The 20,920-nt window shown below is 44.6% G+C and overlaps 1 protein-coding gene across 2 annotated transcripts in view; it reads left to right on the forward strand.

Moving 5' to 3' along the window:
- Positions 1–20,920, forward strand: part of MAP2K7 (mitogen-activated protein kinase kinase 7) — a 2,576,186-nt gene that overhangs the window by 1,397,670 nt on the left and 1,157,596 nt on the right. The window lies entirely within an intron of this gene.

A 20,920-nucleotide genomic window follows, 5' to 3' on the forward strand; every position in this document is an offset into this window, starting at 1 on the left:
GATTCTTTTTAGTACCAAAAAAGACAGGGGACTTGGAGACCAATACTGGATCTCAGCAGATTGAACAAATCTGTACAAAAAGACAAGTTCCGGATGGTGACACTGCAGTCCATTTTCCCTTTTTTGTGGGTCAGGACAATTGGATGTGCTCTATAGATCTTCAGGACGCGTACTACCATATCAAGATGGACAGATGCTCCAGGAGATTTCTTCGCTTCCTGGTATGGGCCAGTCATTACCAGTTCAGAGCTCTGCTCTTTGGTTTCACCTCAGCCCCCAGGGTGTTCACCAAGTGTATGGCAGTAGTCACGGCTCACCTGAGGCATCAAGGATTCCAGGTGTTTCCCTATCTAGACGACTGGCTCCTCACTGCTACCACCAGGCGTCAACTCTTGGAGGTACGGGATTATACAATCACATCATGTACTCAACTAGGCATTACAGTAAATTTCAATAAAAATCTGCCTTGTTGCCCTGTCAGTCTATCACATACATAGGAGCAGAATTAAACACAAAAGAAATGTTTGCTAGATTACCACAGGAAAGAGTTTCCACTATTCGTCAACAAGTGTTCGTTCTAATGCAGAGCAAAAGGGTTCAAGTTAGACGTGTCCTCCAAGCTCTAGGCTCCATGGCAGCTGCCATTCTTCTTCTTCTTGTCCCATTAGCGCATTTCCACATGAGAATCCTTCAGTGGTTTCTTTTCACGCAGTGGTCTTTCCAGGAACTACCCATGTCTCACATGATCCTGATCACAGAAACATGCAAAAGGCACCTTTCTTGGTGGATGGTCTCCCCACTAGTAATTCAGGGCAGACCTTTCATACAACCCCCTCCAGTAGCCACAGTGACCACGGACGCCTCCCTGATAGCATGGGGGGGCATTATCTAGGCAGGACAGTCCAAGGCACTTGGCAACCTCACGAGTACCATCTGTATATCATTGTCCTAGAAATGAGAGTGGTTCTCCTAGCGTTGCAAGCCCTTCAAGACTCTCTTCCTTCGGGGACCATTGCACTCCAAACGGACAGCATGTCTGTGGTGTGGTACATCAACAAATAGGGCGGGACCAGGTCTTACCCTTTGTGTCGAGAAGCACTCAGACTGTGGCAATGGGCGATTTCCTCCCAACGTTTTCTGATGGCAACGCACATCCCTGGGAAATCCAACGTTATAGCGGACAGGCTCAGCAGAGCTATCTTCATTCCTCATGAATGGTCTCTGAATCAGGAAGTTGCGGATCTTATCTTCTGCAAATGGGGACAGCCTTGCTGTGACTTATTTGCCACGCCCCTCAACAAATGCAGCAGCTACTTCTCCCTACTTCCTCTTCTAGGTCATATACCCAGAGATGCTCTAGTCCATGATTGGCCTCAGGGACTCCTTTATGCTTTTCCCCTAATTCCAAGACTCATACAGAAAGCAAAATCGTTGGGTTGCAAAATGATCCTCATTGCCCCATATTGGCCTCGACAAATATCGTTCCCGTTTCTACACCTCCACCTTCTGGATCAACCGTGGATTCTGGACCCAGTTCCAGATCTTCTGATTCACCAATCAGGTGGGTTGCACCAATCCCTTCAAACTCTCCAGCTCATAGCTTGGTTACTCCACTTCCAACCTTAGCCAGGCTTTCCAATATCTCCCCAGCAGTCCGTGATAATATTGTTTCCTCACATAAGTCTACTATGAGGAAAATGTATGCTAGTAAATGGAAATTGTTTTTTTTTTTTTACTGGGCAGAATCTAGAAATTTGGATCCTTTCTCAGCCCCAGTCCATGAAATTCTTGAATTTCTAGCACAGCTTTTTCAGTCTGGTGTGGCTTCCGCTACCATTAGAGTTACAACTAGCTGCCATTTCTAATTTTCATATTGGTATGTTTAATTCTAGCATAATGTCTCATAAGCTCTGCAAGGCCTTTATGAAAGGAACATCTCTTCTTAGACCCCCAATTAGAGATCCACCCCCTTCTTGGGAATCTCAGTTTAGTTTTAGCCTCCTTAATTTTGCCTCCCTTTGAACCGGCAGCATCATGCTCTTTAAAATTTCGTTCTTGGAAGACACTTTTTCTGGTTGCTATCACTTCAGCTAGACGTGTCTCAGAACTTCAAGCACTATGTGTTAGTCCTCCTTACCTGGTGTTTCACAAGGACAGAGTTTCTCTGAGGACCAATCCATCCTTTATTCCTAAAGTCTGCTCCGAGAACAATTTAAATCAATCCATAGATTTCCCAGTTTTCTTTCCTAATCACAGCAACAAGGCAGAATACAAGCTCCACCAATTGGATGTACACAGACAATTGTGTTTTTACCTGCATAGAACTAAGGAACTAAGAAAGTCAGACCAGTTATTTCTTTCTTATGCTTTCAACAAACAAGGCCTTCCAGTTTCTAAAGTGACCTTATCCAGTTGGTTATCTGATACTATTGCCTTTATTTATCAGTTACGAAATAGAGCTACCAGCTAAACCAAAAGGTCATTCCACTAGAGCATTAACCACCTCTGTAGCTTTTCAGTCTAGGTTGCCCATAGACTCAATCTGTGCAGCTGCCACTTGGGCAAACCCCCACACTTTTATCTCTTATTACAAGGTCTATATGGTCTCCCAGAGCAGAGCTTCCTTTGGTTCTACTGTTTTGAAGAGTTTGTTCTAATGAGCCACCTGGGATTTTAGGTGCTAGGGACGCTGTCCCAAACAGCAAGAACGAAGGCGAGATGGACAACTTAACATAAAGAAGTTATGTACCTACCATAACGTTCCATGTTAGTTGTCTTCATCTCGCCTCCCTCCCTCCTTCCCCATTCCTAGAGGATTGTGAGGAGTTCCCTTTTGTTTTCACTGGCTGAGCATCTGTTATTACCTCACATGCCAGGTAATTTATAACTCTTTCCTTGTTTAGGTGTATTGGACAACCAGTTTTTTGGGACTGGTTACTCTACTTATGTCTAGTGTGCGCTATCACAAACGAAATCTGGGTAGCTGACACTGGGCATGCTGGGATAAGGGAGTAGCCTCGAGCCAGGAAATGGCTCTCGAGCTATAGAAGATGGCCGAGTTGGAGCCGAGGATCGGCTCCGAACCCAAACAGCAAGAAGGAAGGCGAGATGAAGACAACTAACATGGAACGTTATGGTAGGTACATAACTTCATTATTTTCAACATGTTGACACGCAAATGGGGGAGCCCAGACATAGATCTCTTTGCCTCACTCCTGAACTACCAGTTGGACAAATTTTGCACAAGAATTCCTCACAAAAAGCCTGGAAAGTGGATGCTCTGTCCTTCATCTGGGAAAACCATCAGTCTGTGCTTTTCCCCCTCTGCCTTTGCTCTCCAAAGTTCTATTAAAAGTCAGACAGGACAGACCAAAGATGATTTTGCTTGCCTCCAGACTGGCCTCGCCAACACTGGTACCCGCTCCTATGCAGTCTGTCACAACTTTCTCCATGGCACCTGCCTCAGACACCTTCCTTACTGTCTCAGCAGAACAACCAAATTCTGCACCCTCAGCTCCAAACATTGCATCTTGGCTAATCACTTAAATTCTCCCTTAGCATCCCTCTGCAAACCTGTGATGGATGTAATTTTGGAGGCGAGAAGACCTAGTACCAGAAAATCTTATGCTGATAAGTGGAAAAGATTCTGTGTCTGGAATCAATCTCAAGGGATGACCCCAGCAGTGCCCAATTTACCTCAGAATTTGCAATACTTAACTGAGATGCTTCACAAGGGCCTATCTTTTTCTTCCATAAAAATCCATGCCTCAGCCATTTCAGCTCAATACAGCACAGACACACACCCCCTGTTCTCTCATCCTCTGTTAAAGCAGTATCTCAGAGGGGCCAAAAACTTAAGGCCACCCAGGAGAGCTCCAACCCCTGCCTGGGACCTTAACTTTGTACTGGAAAGACTCACTCTACCTCCTTTCGAGCCAGCTGCTACTGCAGACTTAAATTTCCTTTCCTGGAAAACAGCCTTCCTTTTGGCCATCACTTTGGCTAGAAGCATTTCTGAATTACAGGCCCTTATGGCAGTGGAGGCTTTCATCATCTTTCATGCGGACAGGGTGTCACTCAGGACCAACCCATCCTTCATGCCCAAGGTGGTATCCAGTGTGGCTCTTAATCAGTCCATTAATTTGTCGACTTTCTTTCCCAATCCACAGAACAAAGGGGAGAAGATTCTGCATTCATTGGATGTGCACAGACAACTTAGATTTTACTTGGACAGGACTAAATCTCGAAGAAAATCTGAACAACTGCTGGTAGCATTTACTGCAGGAGCAGAGGGAAAGGCTATTTCAAAGCAAACCATTTCCAAATGGATAAGCCATTGCATCATTTGTGCTATAAGCACCATGGAAAATCTATCCCCCAGGGGATCGGATCCCATTCCACCAGGGCTGCATCTACTTCTACAGCCTTTCTCAGAGCTGTTCTTACCAGGGATATTCTAGAAGCTGCTAGTTCATACTTTCACCAAGCACTATCCCTTACATTTTCTCTAAATCCAGAGCTAACTTTGCCACTGCTGTTTTGCAGGGCCTTATAGCCAGTCCTAATACTTTATAAATCCATCCTCCCAGCCTTAGCTTTGGGAATCTACCCAAATGTAATGACTGCAACAGTGAAACACGAACAACATAGTACAGTTGTGTACACTTACCATAAATGTAGATGTTCGAGTGTATTCACTGTTGTAGTCCTGATTACCTTCCCTCCAGCCCCCTGTTTTTTCTCTTACTATGCCTCTCCTTTATTTTTCTACACTTAAAAGCCTTTTTGGTGTATTTGCTTTTGTTTGGAGTTATATATTTTTGTGTTTAAAATTATTTATATATTCTGCTCCCCATTTGGGGGGGGCACCTGACAATGTGGGGCAAGAAAAACTGATGTAATGGCATCAGCTGCATGTTTTATACCCCTGACAACCTGACGTCATGGAAGAAGGAACAGCAACCAACGCAGGATCCAAGACTTTGTTAATCAGGCCGACTGAGGGCAACCTGCCAGCAGATTACCCAAATTTAATGACTGCAACAGTGAATACACTTGAACATGTACATTTATGGCAAGTGTACACAACTGTACTTTCCTCAGAGGGGCCAAATACTTAAGACCACCCAGGAGAGCCCCAACTCCTGCCTGGGACCTTAACTCTGTATTGGAAAAACTCACTCTACCTCCTTTTGAGCCAGCTGCAAGTGCAAAGTTAAAATTCCTTTCTTGGACAACAGCCTTCCTTTTAGCAATCACTTCAGCAAGAAGGGTATCTGAATTACAGGCCCTTATGGCAGTGGAGCCTTTCATCATCTTTCATGCTGACAGGGGTCCCTCAGGACCAATCCCTCCTTCATGCCCAAGGTATTATCCAGTGTGGCTCTTAATCAGTCCATTCATTTGCCAACCTTTTTTTCTAATCCACAGAACAAAGGGGAACGGATACTGCACTCCTTAGATGTGCACAGACAACTTAGATTTTACTTGGAAAGGACTAAACCTCAAAGGAGTTCTGAACAACTGCTGGTGGCATTTGCTGCAGGGGCAGAGGGAAAGGTCATTTCAAAGCAAACCATTTCTAAATGGATAGGCCGTTGCATTCATTTCTGCTGTAAGCACCATGGAAAACCTGTCCCACAGGGGATAAGACCACACTCAACCAGTGCTGCATCTACCTCTACAGCCTTTCTCAGAGGTGTCCCTACCAGGGACATCCTAGAAGCTGCTACCTGGAGTTCTGTACACAACTTTCACCAAGCATTAGCATTTGCCAATTTTCTCTAAATCCAGGGCTGGCTTTGCTGCTGCAGTCTTGCAGGGTCTTATAGCTGGTCCTAATGCTATCTAAATTCCTCTTCCCATCCTTAGCTTTGGGAATCTACCCAAATGTGATGACTGCAACAGTGAAACACGAAGGACATAGTACAGTTTCTACACTTACCATAAATGTAGATGTTCGAGTGTATTCACGCAGTTCTGGTTACCCTCCCTCCAGCCCCCTGACTTCTTTTGGCTATACCTTTACTCTCCTTTACTATGCTTAAAAGCTTTTTGCTGTATTTGCTTTTTTGTTGGAGGTATAACTTTGCATATATATATATCTATCTATATATATATATATATATATATATATATATATATATATCTATATATATATATATATCTATATATATATATATATATATATATATATATATAAAATAATTAATTGCTTCCCATTAGGGGGGGCACCTGACATCTGTGGCAGGAAAAACTGATGTAATGGCGTTGGCTGCATGCTTTATACACCCGACTACCTGACGTCACGGAAGATGAGCCAGCAACTGACGCAGGACCCAAGACTTTGATAATCAGGCTGACTGAGGGCTACTGCAAGCAGATAACCCAAATGTGATGACTGCAACAGTGAATACACTCGACCATCTTCATTTATGGTAAGTGTACACAACTCTACTTTTTATCTCCTGCACCAGAGAATCTAGCTATCCATCCCAAAAGATTTGTGGGTGCAGATAATTATATGCAGAGGTTATGCTATACCATTTTCCATAGCCCCTCCCTGATATTCCACCCAGTCAGAGAGAAGCAACTTCTCTAGAAATAAAAAAAAAAGCTGCTAGAAGAGTCATCCCCCCCCCCCCCCCCACCCAGACCCGAGAGGGTTCGGGACTTGCTCAAGATTCTTAAGTGCCAAAAAAGGCAGGGGATTTGAGATCATTTCTGAATCTGAGCAAGGTAAACCAGTTTGTTCAGTATGCAAATTTTCGGATGGTCACGGTTCAGTCTATCCTTGCACCTGCTGCAAATGGGCGATTGGATGTGCTCAATTAATATGTACCTTGAATATCTGTCACATCAAAATAAACAGGTGGTCCAAGGGATACCTAAGCTTAATGTTGGGAACTAGTCATTACCAGTTCAAGGCACTGTCCTTTGGTCTCACTTGATCCCCCAGGATGTTCGAATGCGTGGCAGTGATAGCAGCTCACTTGAGACTGCGGAGATTCTGGGTGTTTCCGTATCTAGACGACTGGCTCCTAACTGCCCCAATCAGACATTGACTTCTACAGGCAAACAGATTATATGCTCCATTTGTATTTTTATCTAGGAATAACAGTCAATTACAGCAACTCAGATCACACCTACACAGTCTGAAGTTTGTAGGTGCTCGTTTGGACGCAGTCATTCAGATGGCCTTTCTTCCCTTTACTTGAATAGATGCACAGAGGTCCCAAGTCAAGAAAGTGATTCAAAGTTCTTCCTTTCCTGCTTGATTAATAACTATTAATGGATGGCACAGTGGTGCAGCGGTAGCGTTGTCTCCTCACAGCAAGAGGTTCTCCAGTTCAGTTCTTGGCTGTAGTGCCTTCTGTGGCGGTGTTTGCATGTCCTCCCTGAGTTCGTGTCGGTTTCCTGTGATTGTTCTGGTTTCCTCCCACGTTACAAAGACATGCATCTGGAGCATTTCTCCCTGGGCCTCCACTGAAAATTGGCTTTGTTCCAAGTCTGACTTTTTCCAGTTAACAATGTTAAATAAGTAAAATAAATTAATATTGCAAGCTGTGAGATCCATGCCAGCATCTGTCACTCTCGTTCCCTTGGCCAGGTTCCATGTGAGAATACTTTAGTGGACTCTTGTCTGCTCCGTGGTCCATTCTTCAACATCCATTATCTTCTCCCTTCAAGATCTCACAAACGTGCAAAAGGTATCTTCTTTGGTGGATTCATTCAAACCAGCTCAGCGAAGGCTGTCCACTTGTTCTTCCCCTGCCCAAACCCAGAACACTGCCCAGCTCGGGTGGTAGGGGCACTATCTGGGAAGGACAGTCCAAGGTACATGGTCCCCCAAAGAGGCCAAGATGCATGTCAGTATCTTGGAGAATGAGGGCTGTCTTGGCATTGCAGGCCATTCAAGATTTTCTCCCATTCAGGGCAGTTGCTGTACAGACAGGCAGTATGTCTGTAGTCTGGTACGTCAAACAAGGGGGAGCCAGATCTTACCCTCTTTTTTGAGAAGCTTTGAGAATATGGCAATGGGCAATCACTTCCAATTCCTTTCTAATAGCAGTCCACATTCTGGGGAAAACCAGCGTGATAGACAAACTAAGCAGGTCCATTTTGATGCCTCACGAATGTTGTCTCAGTGTCAGTGTGGCATAGAGAATTTTCTGTCAATGAGGCCAGCCATGCTGCAGTCTATTTGCCTCTCCCATCAACAACAAATTCAGCAGGTTCTTTGCTCTGATCCCTCCACTGGGGTGGGTGGGTCACTGAGAGATGCTATAGTTCATGATTAACCCTTTGGTCTCTGTTATGCATTTCCTCCCTTGCTACTAATCCCTAAGTTTCTACACAAAGCAGTTCAGATGAAGAGCAGAGTTGTCCTGATTGCCCCCTTTTGGCCTTGTCAGATTTGGTTCCCATTCCTCTGGCCTCATCTTCTACATCCACCCTGGATCCAACTTAGCCCAGGCTGTCTTCCCTGATCTGACGCCTTTTATTTTCTTGTAAGGACTGTACTAGAAAGACTTACAAGAGTAAATGGAAAAGATTTTTGTCTGGGCTCTTAGCAAAGATCTGAACCCTTTTTCTGCACCATTGCCAGTGATCCTTGAGTTTTTAGCTTCCGTCTTTAATGAAGGAGCTAGTTTCTCAACTGTTGGAATCCATTTGGCTGCCATTTGTAATTTCCACATGGGTGAAAATAGCTCTGTTAGCCTCTTCTGAATTATGCAAGGCCTTTCTCAAGGAAACTTCTTACTTAGATCTCCATTAAAAGATCATTCTCATTGATATTTAAATTTAATGCTGTTGGAATAGCTTGCTAAACTATGCTCCATTTGGGAATTCTTTTTTATCTTTCTTCTATCTTGTCTTTTATTGAGGTTAATGTCATCCAGGAAAGGGAAGCGTGACTGGGGAAGGCCGATTCCACATAAGGATAGTCATTCCTAGTGCCTGTTTTGCTTCGGGAACCCCAGCATGACCACAAAATCTGCTCCATTTGTCAGTCTTTTGTACCCAAGACCCTTTGAAGTCAGTTGTCCTCCCTCCTGATTTACCTAAAAAAACAACGCTGTAAGCTGTTAGCCAAGAGCACGATGGAATTCTCCTCAGACCCGACAACTGAGCCTGCTAAGCATAAGGGCAAAAAACATAGGCCTGAACCAAAGCTGCGCTTCTTGATACGGACATCTTAGCTATGAGGTCCTTTTTGCAGACTCAGATCTAATTAGGTCTTATCCCTTTGGTCTGGTTCCTGGACCTTTGTCTCTGTCTCTCTCTACCTTCCTCACTTGGCCCCTTCAGACCTGAGGTCTTTGGGCTCAGCTGCTTTCCCACACTCCAGGTTAGATCCAGTGATTCTGGCAATTTTTGGCTTTGATTAATTCCTTAGTCTTTTTTTTTTTTTTTTACCCAAACATCTTTAAGTTTGCACACATGACAAAGGTAATCTTACATTTATAAGAATGAAAAACATGCAGAATTGTCACTTTATTTGCATACAGTTTACATCACAGACACCATTGAAACAAGTGTAGTTGTAATCAATACATCACTTTTAAACCATCCAGTCATTGTCAGTTAAGCATTATATGGCTTATTCAAATCCTGCCTCTTAAACCTCATTCCTGCTCTGCATATATTGTTCCCACTACTCCCATTTTTTTTTCCTATGTAGTTTGCTCCTTCCCTTTTCTAAAGATCCTGGTTCCAGTATCTGTATTTCTATATTTACTGTAAAGTTGGTGTAGACTTTGATTTCCATTTTCTAGTAACTGCTTTTTTTGGCAGCCACCATAATTAGAATCAGCAAGGCTTTACTATGTCTAAGCAATTCCAATTCTGTAGCATAACTCAAAAAAAAAAAATCTCTCTAGCCAATCCAGTCTGCTCACCCAGCATCACCAAAAGCGACCTGCAAGGAATCCCAAAAGTCTGCCAGCTCATTACACTGCCAAAAAGTATGTTCCCAGCTACATCTTTTTTTACCCGTCACACCTCCAACATTTGCCGCCCACCTGAGGAAAGATATCTTTTGGAATCTACTTGGGGTATAAAAAACCTGTGTAAACACTTCCAGGCAAAGATCCTAAATCTTCTAGACTTTGCTGCATATTTGGGAGATGTACATATACCCCCCCATTATCCCTTTGTGAGCTGCTTATCTAGTCTCTCTTCCCAATCCTTTCTAAGCTCCTCTGATTGATTCTTGCAATTATCGTGCAATATTGTATATGCTTTACTAATTATTCCCTTTTTAAGGTCAGCTTCTGATGTCCTTCATGGATGCATCTGCAGTCATAACAAGTGGGTTGTCCTGTCGTCAGGCAGCCCTGCAGTCGGCCGGATTCCAAAGTCCGGGTCCGGCTTCGGCTGATGTCGCACTCCACCCGACGTCATCTCTGTTGGTCTTCGGGTATAAAAGCATCAGCCGACGCCATTTTCCCCAGTCTTTCTTGCCGCGTGGCGCCCGAAGCAGAAGCTGTTCGCAAGTGCCGGTCGGTCGGATCCAGAGATTACTTCTACCGAATACTACTTCAAAGACTTCTAAAGCTAAGTACCCCGTTGGGGACTCTTTCTTGCCTCAGCCGATGTCAGAAAAAGTTAACAATTGTTTAACCTGTGGGAAACAAATACCTCATAAAGATTTCCACTCTTACTGTCTGCCTTGTTTAGGCCCAGCCCACGACGTAGCAGCCTGTTCGGCCTGTGCCTCTTTCAACCGAACGCTTAGGCGTCGGTCGGAGTTTGCAGAACAGTTTTTCGGTTCTGATTTTGCGTACATTATGCCGTCGGATCCTCCGACTACCCCCAAAAAACGCAAAGATAAAGACCGACACTCGCGGTCCGCGGTTTCGGCCGAAACCACGGTAAAGCAAACCGCGAGTGTCTCGGTTTCGGCCGAAACCGAGAAAACTGCTCAAAGTACAGCTGAACCTATTCTTACAACTGAGGCCCCTGCTACAACGCTTGACTCGACCTCAGAAATTTTACCCACTACGGTGGTTGACTTATCAGACACCATCCCCTTGGATGTCTCTACCCCAGCACGTGGTGCTGCTAGGCCTCCAGCTGCCATGTCCATTAAGGCCTTCGCCAGGGCTAAAGCAGCCAAGACTACTAAAACAGTGCCTGTTAAACCCCCCACATCCAGGCCCTCTTCTAGTTCTCAAATGCTTTCTTTGGCAGAAGATTTAATTTCTTTAATTAGAGGATCTCAATCTCACCCAGACAGGGCCTCTCAGCCCCAGAGAAGAGACCTAGGGCAGAGCCCCTGAGCCAGTGTCTTCTGATGATTCTGCTGATGAATCAGACATAACTGACCAGCCTGAGGCTCCCTTCTCCAATTTTGAAGATTCTGATGCTGAAGAATCCATTCCAGCTGCTTCCCCACCAGAAGAATTCTCCTTTGGGGAAAACTTGCATGCCATGCGAGAACAGTTCCAATGGCAGCAACAGGATTTTTCAGACTCCAGAAAAAGACTTAGGACCTTTCTGCACCTCCCACAGCACAGGCCCTTAGCTATACCTCCTGTTCTCTCTGTGGTGGATGATGCTTTCAATGATGTTTGCTCCGCTCCAGATTCTTTACCCCCAGCCCCTGCCAAACCAGACAGATTTTACAGGGTGCCAGATTCTCATCACCACCTTTACAAGGCCCCACTTGCAGACCCAGAAACTATATCCCAGGGTCCCAAGGCAGTAGCCGCGACCACAGCTAAAAACCCTATTCCTTCTGAAAGGGAAGCAAGGTCACTAGACAGATGGGGTAAAAAGGTATACACTTCAGCTACTCTCTCAGCTAGAGCTTTAAACTGTCAGTTTCACATGATACAATACCAAGAGTTTATGCTTGATCAGTTAACTAAAAAACTAACCACTGATGAATCTCTTGATAAGAAATATGTATTAGAGATGGTAAATAACATACAACAGGTTAGCAACCATTCCTTAAAATGTGGCTATGATGCACTGGAGGCTTCATTTAGATCAGCCATGACAGGCACAGTGATAAGAAGGCATGCATGGCTAAAGGAACAAGCTTTACCGGATCATGTTAAAGCTAAGTTGCTAGATGCTCCTATGGACAAGACAAGTTTGTTTGGTACACCTGCCCAGCAGGTTATGAAGAAAATGGAAGAAAAGGCAAAATCTGTTCAAACTGTTAAAGATTTCTTGCAGGTTCAAACCCAAGGTTTAGCAGGAACTGGCCTGCCAAAAATTGGTCCTTTCCTGACTCCACAAAATTTCAAAGGGGCAGGAATAGACGTTCCAGAGGCAGAAACCAATCCAGAGGAGGTGCCTACAGAGGACGACAGTGGCAAGGTAACAACAGAGGCACAGACACAGCCACTGCCACTACATCAGCACAACCACAGTGACTTAATCCTAAATCCGCCTACCAGGGAACAAATAGCAGCTCCTCTAGGCGGAAAGTTAACCTTATTTTCAAAGAACTGGCACTACATAACAAAAGACAAGTGGATTTTACAAACCATAGATCAAGGTTACCGGTTTCACTTCCACACTCTACCAGTCAAAAGAGGAATGCCAAATCTACCTCCAAATCAAACAACAGAGGCTCTACGCCAGATAATGGAGTTAGCAAACATGAGAGCTGTGGAAAGAGTGCCAACAGCAGAACAAGGAAAGGGGTTCTACTCCAGACTATTCCTAGTTCCAAGAAAGGAAAAAAGTTGGAGACCAATTCTCGACCTGTCCTCCTTAAATACATACATCATTGTCCCAAAATTCAAAATGCTGACCCTACAGCAACTTCTTCCCATGCTGGGCAAGGAGTCTTGGCTGGTAACTCTAGATCTCAAGGAGGCATACCTGCACGTCCCCATTCGACCAATCTGCAGAAGATACCTCAGATTTCTTGCAGGATCAGAGCACTATCAATTCTCAGCATTGCCCTTTGGCTTATCTACTGCGCCCAGAGTATTCACAAAATGCCTGGCATCAGTAATCGCCCATTGCAGACTACAGGGAATTCAAATTTACCCATACCTGGACGACTGCCTGCTACAAGGGGACAACAAAAGCAAGCTGACAACAGATTTACAAAGGGTCATTTACTTGCTACAAGGACTGGGATACACAGTCAATTTACAAAAGTCAAGGCTGATACCATCCCAAACAAGGACATTCTTGGGCAGAATTGGACACAGTACAACAAATGGCATTCCTGACTACAGAAAAACAAAAAGAACTTCCTCTTTACTTCTTGGCACTTACAAAGCTGAACAAGTTAACAGCAAGAAAAGTTCTGCAGGCCTTGGGCTTCATGGCATCATGCATAATCTTGGTCCCATTTGCCAGACTACATATGAGGAAACTACAGTGGTACCTAAAGAATTTATGGTCCCAACACAGACACAGTCTAGAAACAGAAATCCCACTAATTCCATGCTTAAAACAGGAGTTCCTATGGTGGGCTCAGGCATGCCAGTCAAACCCAGGCCTACCCTTTCGCAGATGTCAACCAAGCCAGACCATCACAACAGACGCTTCAGACCTAGGATGGGGGGCCCACATGCTGGACAAATGCGTGCAAGGATTGTGGACACAGGATCAACTTCACCTGCACATCAATCTAAAAGAAATGCTGGCAGTAAAACTGGCAATCCAAAAGTTCAAGCCATTTCTCAAAGAGGGCCAGTTGATGATAAGGACAGACAACACCACAGTCATGTGGTACATCAACAAACAGGGAGGCACTCATTCATACCCCTATGCAGAATGACCTTGGAGCTGTGGACCCTGGCACTCAGCTACAACATTCAGTTACAGGCAATATTTGTACCGGGAAAGACAATACTCTAGCAGACATATTAAGCAGAACCACTGGATGCCCACGAATGGAAGCTGCACCCGGACATCTTCAAGACCATCTCGAAGAAATGGGGAATGCCACAGATAGACCTATTCGCATCACCTCTCAATCACCAGCTCAAAAATTCTGCACAAGGACATTCCACCCACTAGCATGGAAAGTGGACTCACTCTCCTTCAACTGGAAAGGCCTAACAGCATATGCATTCCCACCTCTTCCTTTGATACACAAGGTACTACTAAAAATCAAGGAAGAACGTCCAAGAATAATCCTGATAGCTCCAAACTGGCCAAGGCAACACTGGTACCCACTACTGAAGAGCATGTCTCGGAACAATATGTGGCCAATACACCTGATGCCTTTGATGTTAACTCAGAACAACTACAGCATCATACATCCAAACCTAAAAACGCTGCAACTGACTGCATGGAACATCACATAGCAGCAGCTAATCCAGAACTTTCCCAAAGAGTTAAAGACATTATTCTTGAAGCACGCAGACCTTCAACAAGAAGGAACTATGCTGGAAAATGGAAAAGGTTTGTCATTTGGAGTACGGAAAGAGGAAAAGATGTGTCAAACATAGATATGCCTAACATTCTGGAGTATCTGGCGAACTTCTTCATTCAGGCCTGTCCTACTCCTCCATCAAGATACATGCATCAGCTATTTCAGCAGAATACAGCTTTGATCCACCTGTTTTTCGCACCCTTTGCTCAGGCAGTTCCTCAGAGGAATCAAGAATGTAAAACCTCCAAGGAAACCACCATTACCAGCTTGGGATTTAAACTTTGTGCTAGAAAAGTTGACACTATCACCCTTTGAACCAGCAGCAACAGCAGACCTACAACACCTGTCATGGAAAACTGCTTTCCTACTGGCAATTACTTCAGCAAGGAGGGTTTCAGAACTACAGGCCTTAATGGCAGTGCAACCCTTCCTAATCTTCCACCAAGATAGAGTGTCCATGAGGACTAATCCTACATTTATGCCCAAGGTGGTATCCAGAGTGTCTTTAAACCAGGCAATCCACCTACCTACCTTCTTTCCCAACCCACAAAACAGAGGGAAAGAATACTGCATACCTTGGATGTACATAGACAGCTACGCTACCACTTGGACAGAACAAAAATAGCAGAAAGACTGACCAACTTTTGTAGCCTATGCAACAGGAAGGGAAGGAAAAGCTATTTCCAAACAGACAATCTCCAAATGGATAGGAAATTGCATACGATACTGTTACTCCTTCCATGGAAAACCAATTCCACAGAACATAAGACCTCATTCTACAAGGGCAACAGCCACTACCACAGCCTTCTTACGAGGAGTGGCAACCAAAGACATTATTGAGGCGGCTACTTGGACCTCCGTGCATACATTTGCCAAGCATTATAATTTGCCTCTATATTCCAGATCCCGAGCAGGGTTTGCCACTGCTGTACTGCAAGGGATCCTAAACACACCATAATCTACTTTTATCCTCCTCCCTAGTTGGCTATGGTATTCTACCCACTTGTTATGACTGCAGATGCATCCATGAAGGACATAGTACAGTTTTGTACCTACCATAAATGTAGATGTCCGAACTGGATAGCATCTGCAGTCAGGATTACCTCCCTCCTTCCCTCTGTGGTACTCCTAGGGTGTTTACCCTCCTAATAGCTAGCTGTTGGGGGGGAGTCTTTTATGGTGTATTTGTTTGTATATATGTACATATATGCTTATTGCTGTGTTTACCTCTACCTATTTGGAAACATTGGCATCTATCCAAATTTTTGGCCTGCAAGAGGGCTACTGGCATCTGGGGCAAGAAACACTGAGGAAAATGGCGTCGGCTGATGCTTTTATACCCGAAGACCAACAGAGATGACGTCGGGTGGAGTGCGACATCAGCCGAAGCCGGACCCGGACTTTGGAATCCGGCCGACTGCAGGGCTGCCTGACGACAGGACAATCCACTTGTTATGACTGCAGATGCTATCCAGTTCGGACATCTACATTTATGGTAGGTACAAAACTGTACTTTCTAGATTCTATTAAAAACTCTACCAGTGCTGGTCTTTCATTTAGGGAGCCCCCTATTTATTTTTCTTTGCCTATACTCTGATCCCAATCCTTGATAGAGAAGGCAATCGCTAACCTGCAGTCTAGATAAATTCTTGACCTCTTCCCATTCTATTACCTTTCTAGTTATTTGCTCCCAATACCTTGGTTCCTTTGACAGTTTTCTCCAATAAATTCCAGCCCCCTCTTGTTTATTATCTCTATTCCTGACCACAGTCAACCCTATCGGCAAAATATCTTTTCTCCATTATCATGCCAGTTTGGTTCTTAGAACTCCTTGCTGTTTTATGAATATAATACTGTGTATGAATTTGGTTGTTCTTAAGTCTGCATCCATAGTAAATCCCAATCTCTCCTTATTTCTTGAGCTTTCCTCCCTGTGTCATCATTCCTTTCCACTTTGAATTATAGTTTTCTGCTTGTGCTATGTATAAGAGCCTTAACTGTGTTGCTCTAAAATACTGCCTCAAATTAGGGAATCCTAGTCCACCTTAATCTATTGGTAGAATCCGCTTATCTCACTTGACCCTTGCTGTCTTCCCTTCCCAAATAAAATCCTTCAACTCTTAATAGCTAGCCACAACTACTTCTCCAGTTGATAAAAGTTTGTCTGACCTGTGTATAAGACTGAAGGGACTAAAAACATTTTAATGGCTTGTATCTTAGTATCCATATAGCAAAATTTCCAGTTTTTCAATTTTTGTATTATCTTCTGTTTAGTCTCTTCCCACATATCCTTAGCTGCCTCCACAGTAATTTCGAAACCATACCCCCTAAATACTTTTATCATGTCCCCGTAAATATGAATATTGTTGGACCAATTCGTGTGTGGGTACATAATTTACCGCTGTTGCATTTGTTTTACTTTCATTAATTTTGTATCCGGTGAAGATTTGAAACTGTCTTAAAATGTTCCACAACAGTATAATGTCTCTTTCTGGTTTTGTCATGTATAAAATATCATCTGCAAATAGAGCCAGCTTTTCTTAACTACAATACCAATTATATCCTTGAATTTCTCTATGTCCCTTATTGTGTGTTCCAATGGTTCTAAATAAAATACAAACAACAAAGGGGAAAGCGAACAACCCTACCTGGTTCCTCTATTCAAGCAGGAGTTAACGGAGAGGACCCCACCCACTTTAATTTTCACTGCCGATCCCTCATGTAGTCTTCTAATCAGCCTTGTAGTTGTATCAGGGAAAGCAAATGCTTCCATTGCCCTGCTCATGAAGTCCTAGTCTAGTCTGTCAAATGCTTTCTCTGCATCAAGACCCACCAATAAAAGTGGTACTTTCTTGCATTCTTCTTCTCTCTGGATCATCAGTGTTCTGTTAATATTGTTAAATGTTTGAGCACACTGATCCATATCTATCGATTTTGGTATCACTTTTGCTATTTTGTTAGCCATTATAGACATAAGCACTTTATAATCATTGTTTAGTATTGAAATGTGCCTGTATAAAGCTGGATCTGATGGATCTTTACTCTCTTTAATAATTACCATTACCGCCGCCTTCTTCCAGGATGCTGGTACTTCTCTTAAAATACTTTAAAACAACACCTTCCAGATCTTTGTTGTTTCCCTCCTAAGAATCATTCCATGGTCTTGTCAACTCCAGCTACATAAGGGCCACCTGGACCTTGGAGCCATAGTGTCGAAGCAGGAGTTTTCGGGTTGGGGTCCACTATCCCTGCTTTGAGTTCATCTCCCACCCGTGGCTTCAGCTTTTCACAGCTTGGTTTCTGTATCTAATTCGGAGCTAGGCGTAGCTACCTTGAGCTTGGGTTGTGTGTCTGGTATCTTCGGATGCTGGGATCCTCTGTTCCTGGAGACCAGCCTCTGCTTTGATGTTGTAGAAATGATCTCCTCTTGGGAGAAGGGTCAGGTTTCCCTGGCTGGTGTCCCTTCCTCCTTCGAGCTTGTGACCACTTATCAGTCTGCTCCTGGACAGCCTTCATTGTTGAATCTCTGATCCTACGTCCTTAGGGGAGCTTCCAGCCTCTTCCGTCTCTACCCCAGCATTGCCAGAGTGTGAGACTTAAGAGAAGAGGAGGTGTAAGAGGAAATGCTTTGACTCCCTGGAGGAGTCTCTCTCAGAGGGATACTGACCTCAAGGAAGGAGAGGGGTTCCCTAAGTCTTCGCATGATGATGCTTGGTTTGACTATCTATTGGAGGTGCTTCACAAATGTGGATTTTCAACCACAGAGCTCTTTTCAGAGATTTCCTTCTTGATGGCCAAAATCCCCTCCCTGGAGGGTTCAGTGTTTTTGGAGGTCTTTGACATGGGTCCATCCACTATTAAGGTGGTTCCCTTTCCGGACACGCTTACAGACCTAGTGTCCCGGAAGGCATGGAAAGAGTCCGATACAGTGGAGCCCATGCCCAAAAAGCCTGATAGCATTGTTGTGCCTCTTCCTTCTCCCCAGACCGGCCGCATTGGAGTGTCAGGCTATTGATGCTGTTGTGGTGGTATCTGTCACCAAGAAGGACATCTCCGAACAGAGATCAGAGATCTTTGGTCCATCCACCGAATAGGGAGTCTCAGGCTTTGTTTCATTTAAGGAAGTGCTCATGTGCCTCAGCTACTTTTGCATTGAGAGCATTTACTTACTTATCTCAATTGACAAGACTCCAGTGTGACCTGGCGTCTGAAGTGCCGAGGAAAGTTAAGACTCAACAGTTTCCTGAGATTTAGAAGACAGTAGAGACTCCATTGTCTACCATGGTCTTCGATGTTTCCATGAGGCTTATTTCAAAAGCAGCCAGTGGAACATCTTGAGCAGCTGGTTCTGGCATTGTCCTGTGATGCCACATTTGGATGCGATTATGCAACTGTGCAGATTGCTTCAAGGCATCCTTCATTAATGCCCCATTTGATGGCTCTTCCTTGTTGAGACCAAAAGTTAGATACTCTTAAGGAGCAGTCAGGAGAGAGAAGCTGTCTGCTCTAGGAATGCATTTCGCCACCTCTCTCCAAACATTTTCAAGGAATCAGAAGGGGGGTAAATGGACACCAACCATGGGACAGGGACAGTCTGCAGAATCAGGGTTTCCATGGGGCTTTCTCCTGCAGGCCTTTTCACTGACCCTGAAGTGTTTCCTAAATGTCCTACTGTGGAGGCAGTTGGTTGCTTAGTACTTCACCCGAAGCTTGGGAGGCCATTACCTAAGATACATAGGTGGTGTTAGTTGTTTCCAGAGGCTGCTCTCTCCCTTTTTTAGAGGTCCCAAAGTTTCTTCTCACTCGTCTGCTGGTTGTTTTACCCTGTTAGAGATTGCAGACCACAGTAAAGGTTCACATGTTGGTCACAAACCAAGACATCCAAGAGGTCCCACCAGACCAGCAAGGATCCAGTGTCTATTCAAGATTCTTTTTGGTACCAGAGAAAAACAAAGACCTCAACCCCATTTTGGATTTAAGGAAATTAAATCCGTTTGTGAAACAGACCAAGTTCAGGATGGTCACAGTGCAGTCTGTCTTGCCTCTCTGCAGAGGACGGACAATTGGATGTGCTCTATACACCTCAAGGATGCCTGCTATCATATGAAGATCAGCAGGTACTCCAGGAAGTGTCTGAGCTTCTGGCTGGAATGCAGTCACTACCAGTTCAGGGCCCTGTCGTTTGGTCTCACCACAGCCCCCAGGTGCTTACCAAGTGCATGGTGGTGGTCACAGCCCGTTTACAACTGCTGGGATTCCAGGATTTTCCTTACCTGGATGATTGTGTCATTACCATACCCACAAGATTATCATTCATCACGACCAGGGATACCATACTCCAGTTATACAACTTAATAGGTATTACTGTCAATTGCCCAAAGTTGAGCCTGTATGCTGTTCAGGTCCTAGAGTTAATACTGTTGCATGGATGCAGTCAGTCAAATTGTCAGGCTTCTAAGCTCCAGAGTGATCAGTCTTTGTGTTCAGGACTTGCTGGTTCTTGCAACTTTGAAGCCACCAGATCATGCTTTAATGAAACTCTTAGGTCCTATAGCTGCATCCATAGGGGTTAGTCCCTTTAGCTAGATATTGTATGAGAGCTCTGCAGTGGACTCTGGCCATACAGTGGCCTTTCTTAAACCAGGCAATGGATTTTCTAGTATGGGTGAAGTTGTCACACCCAAATTTGTGGGTGGTTGCAGTTTCCTCTAGTGACCAATGGGAGACTGTTTATTCTTCCAGCTTCCTCAATCACAGGCACCATGGATACCTCCCTCCTGAGGTGTGGGGAAGGGGACATTTCAAAGGGAGGGTGGTTCAGCTGTCCTGGTCTTCTGTGGAGGCTGACAATTACATCAGTGTTCTGGAGATGGGACCATATTGCGTTGTAGGCCTTTCAGGACACCCTTCTTAGAGGTGTGATTGCGGTACAGATGGACAGTATGTCTGGCTGGTATCTCAACAAGCAGGGGGGGGGAGACTTTCATATCCTCTTTGTTGAGAGGCCATAAGTGTTTGGCAGTGGGGGATTTCTTCACTGCAGTTTCTGGTGGCAAAGCACATTCTGGGCAAGTCTAACATTCTGGCTGACAGGCTTGGTAGGGACATTTTGCTTCCCAGTGAGTGGTCCTTCAGTCTGAGAGTTGCTGCTTGGATTTTTCAGTGCTGGTGCACTCTGTTGGATGGGAGGGCAAGTAGGTTTCAGCACGAAGTGCAGCAGCTATTCTACCAGAGTTCCTCTCTGGGACAGTCACCCAGGGATACTCTGGTGTTTGCTTGGCCCCCTGGGACGACTTTGTGCTTATTCCCCAGTTCCTTTCATTGTAAAAATTCTTCAGAAGACAGCCCACTGCAGAGCAGCTGTGAGCCTCATAGCACCTTTTTGGCCTCGTCAGGTGTAGTTTCCCTTCCTTTGGCCTCTTCTGAAGTACCCCCCTTCAGTACTGGATCTGTTTGGTATGTACCTCACAAGACATCTGCAACAGCTGGAAAGGCCGCAGAAATACCTCACTAAAAGAATCACAGGCCTAAAGCAGATGCCCTGTGCTGACAGTCTAAAAAAAA

Source organism: Protopterus annectens, chromosome 9.part0 (genome assembly GCF_019279795.1).
Source record: "Protopterus annectens isolate FY-2018-M chromosome 9.part0, PAN1.0, whole genome shotgun sequence".
Classification (NCBI taxonomy): Eukaryota; Metazoa; Chordata; order Ceratodontiformes; family Protopteridae; genus Protopterus; species Protopterus annectens.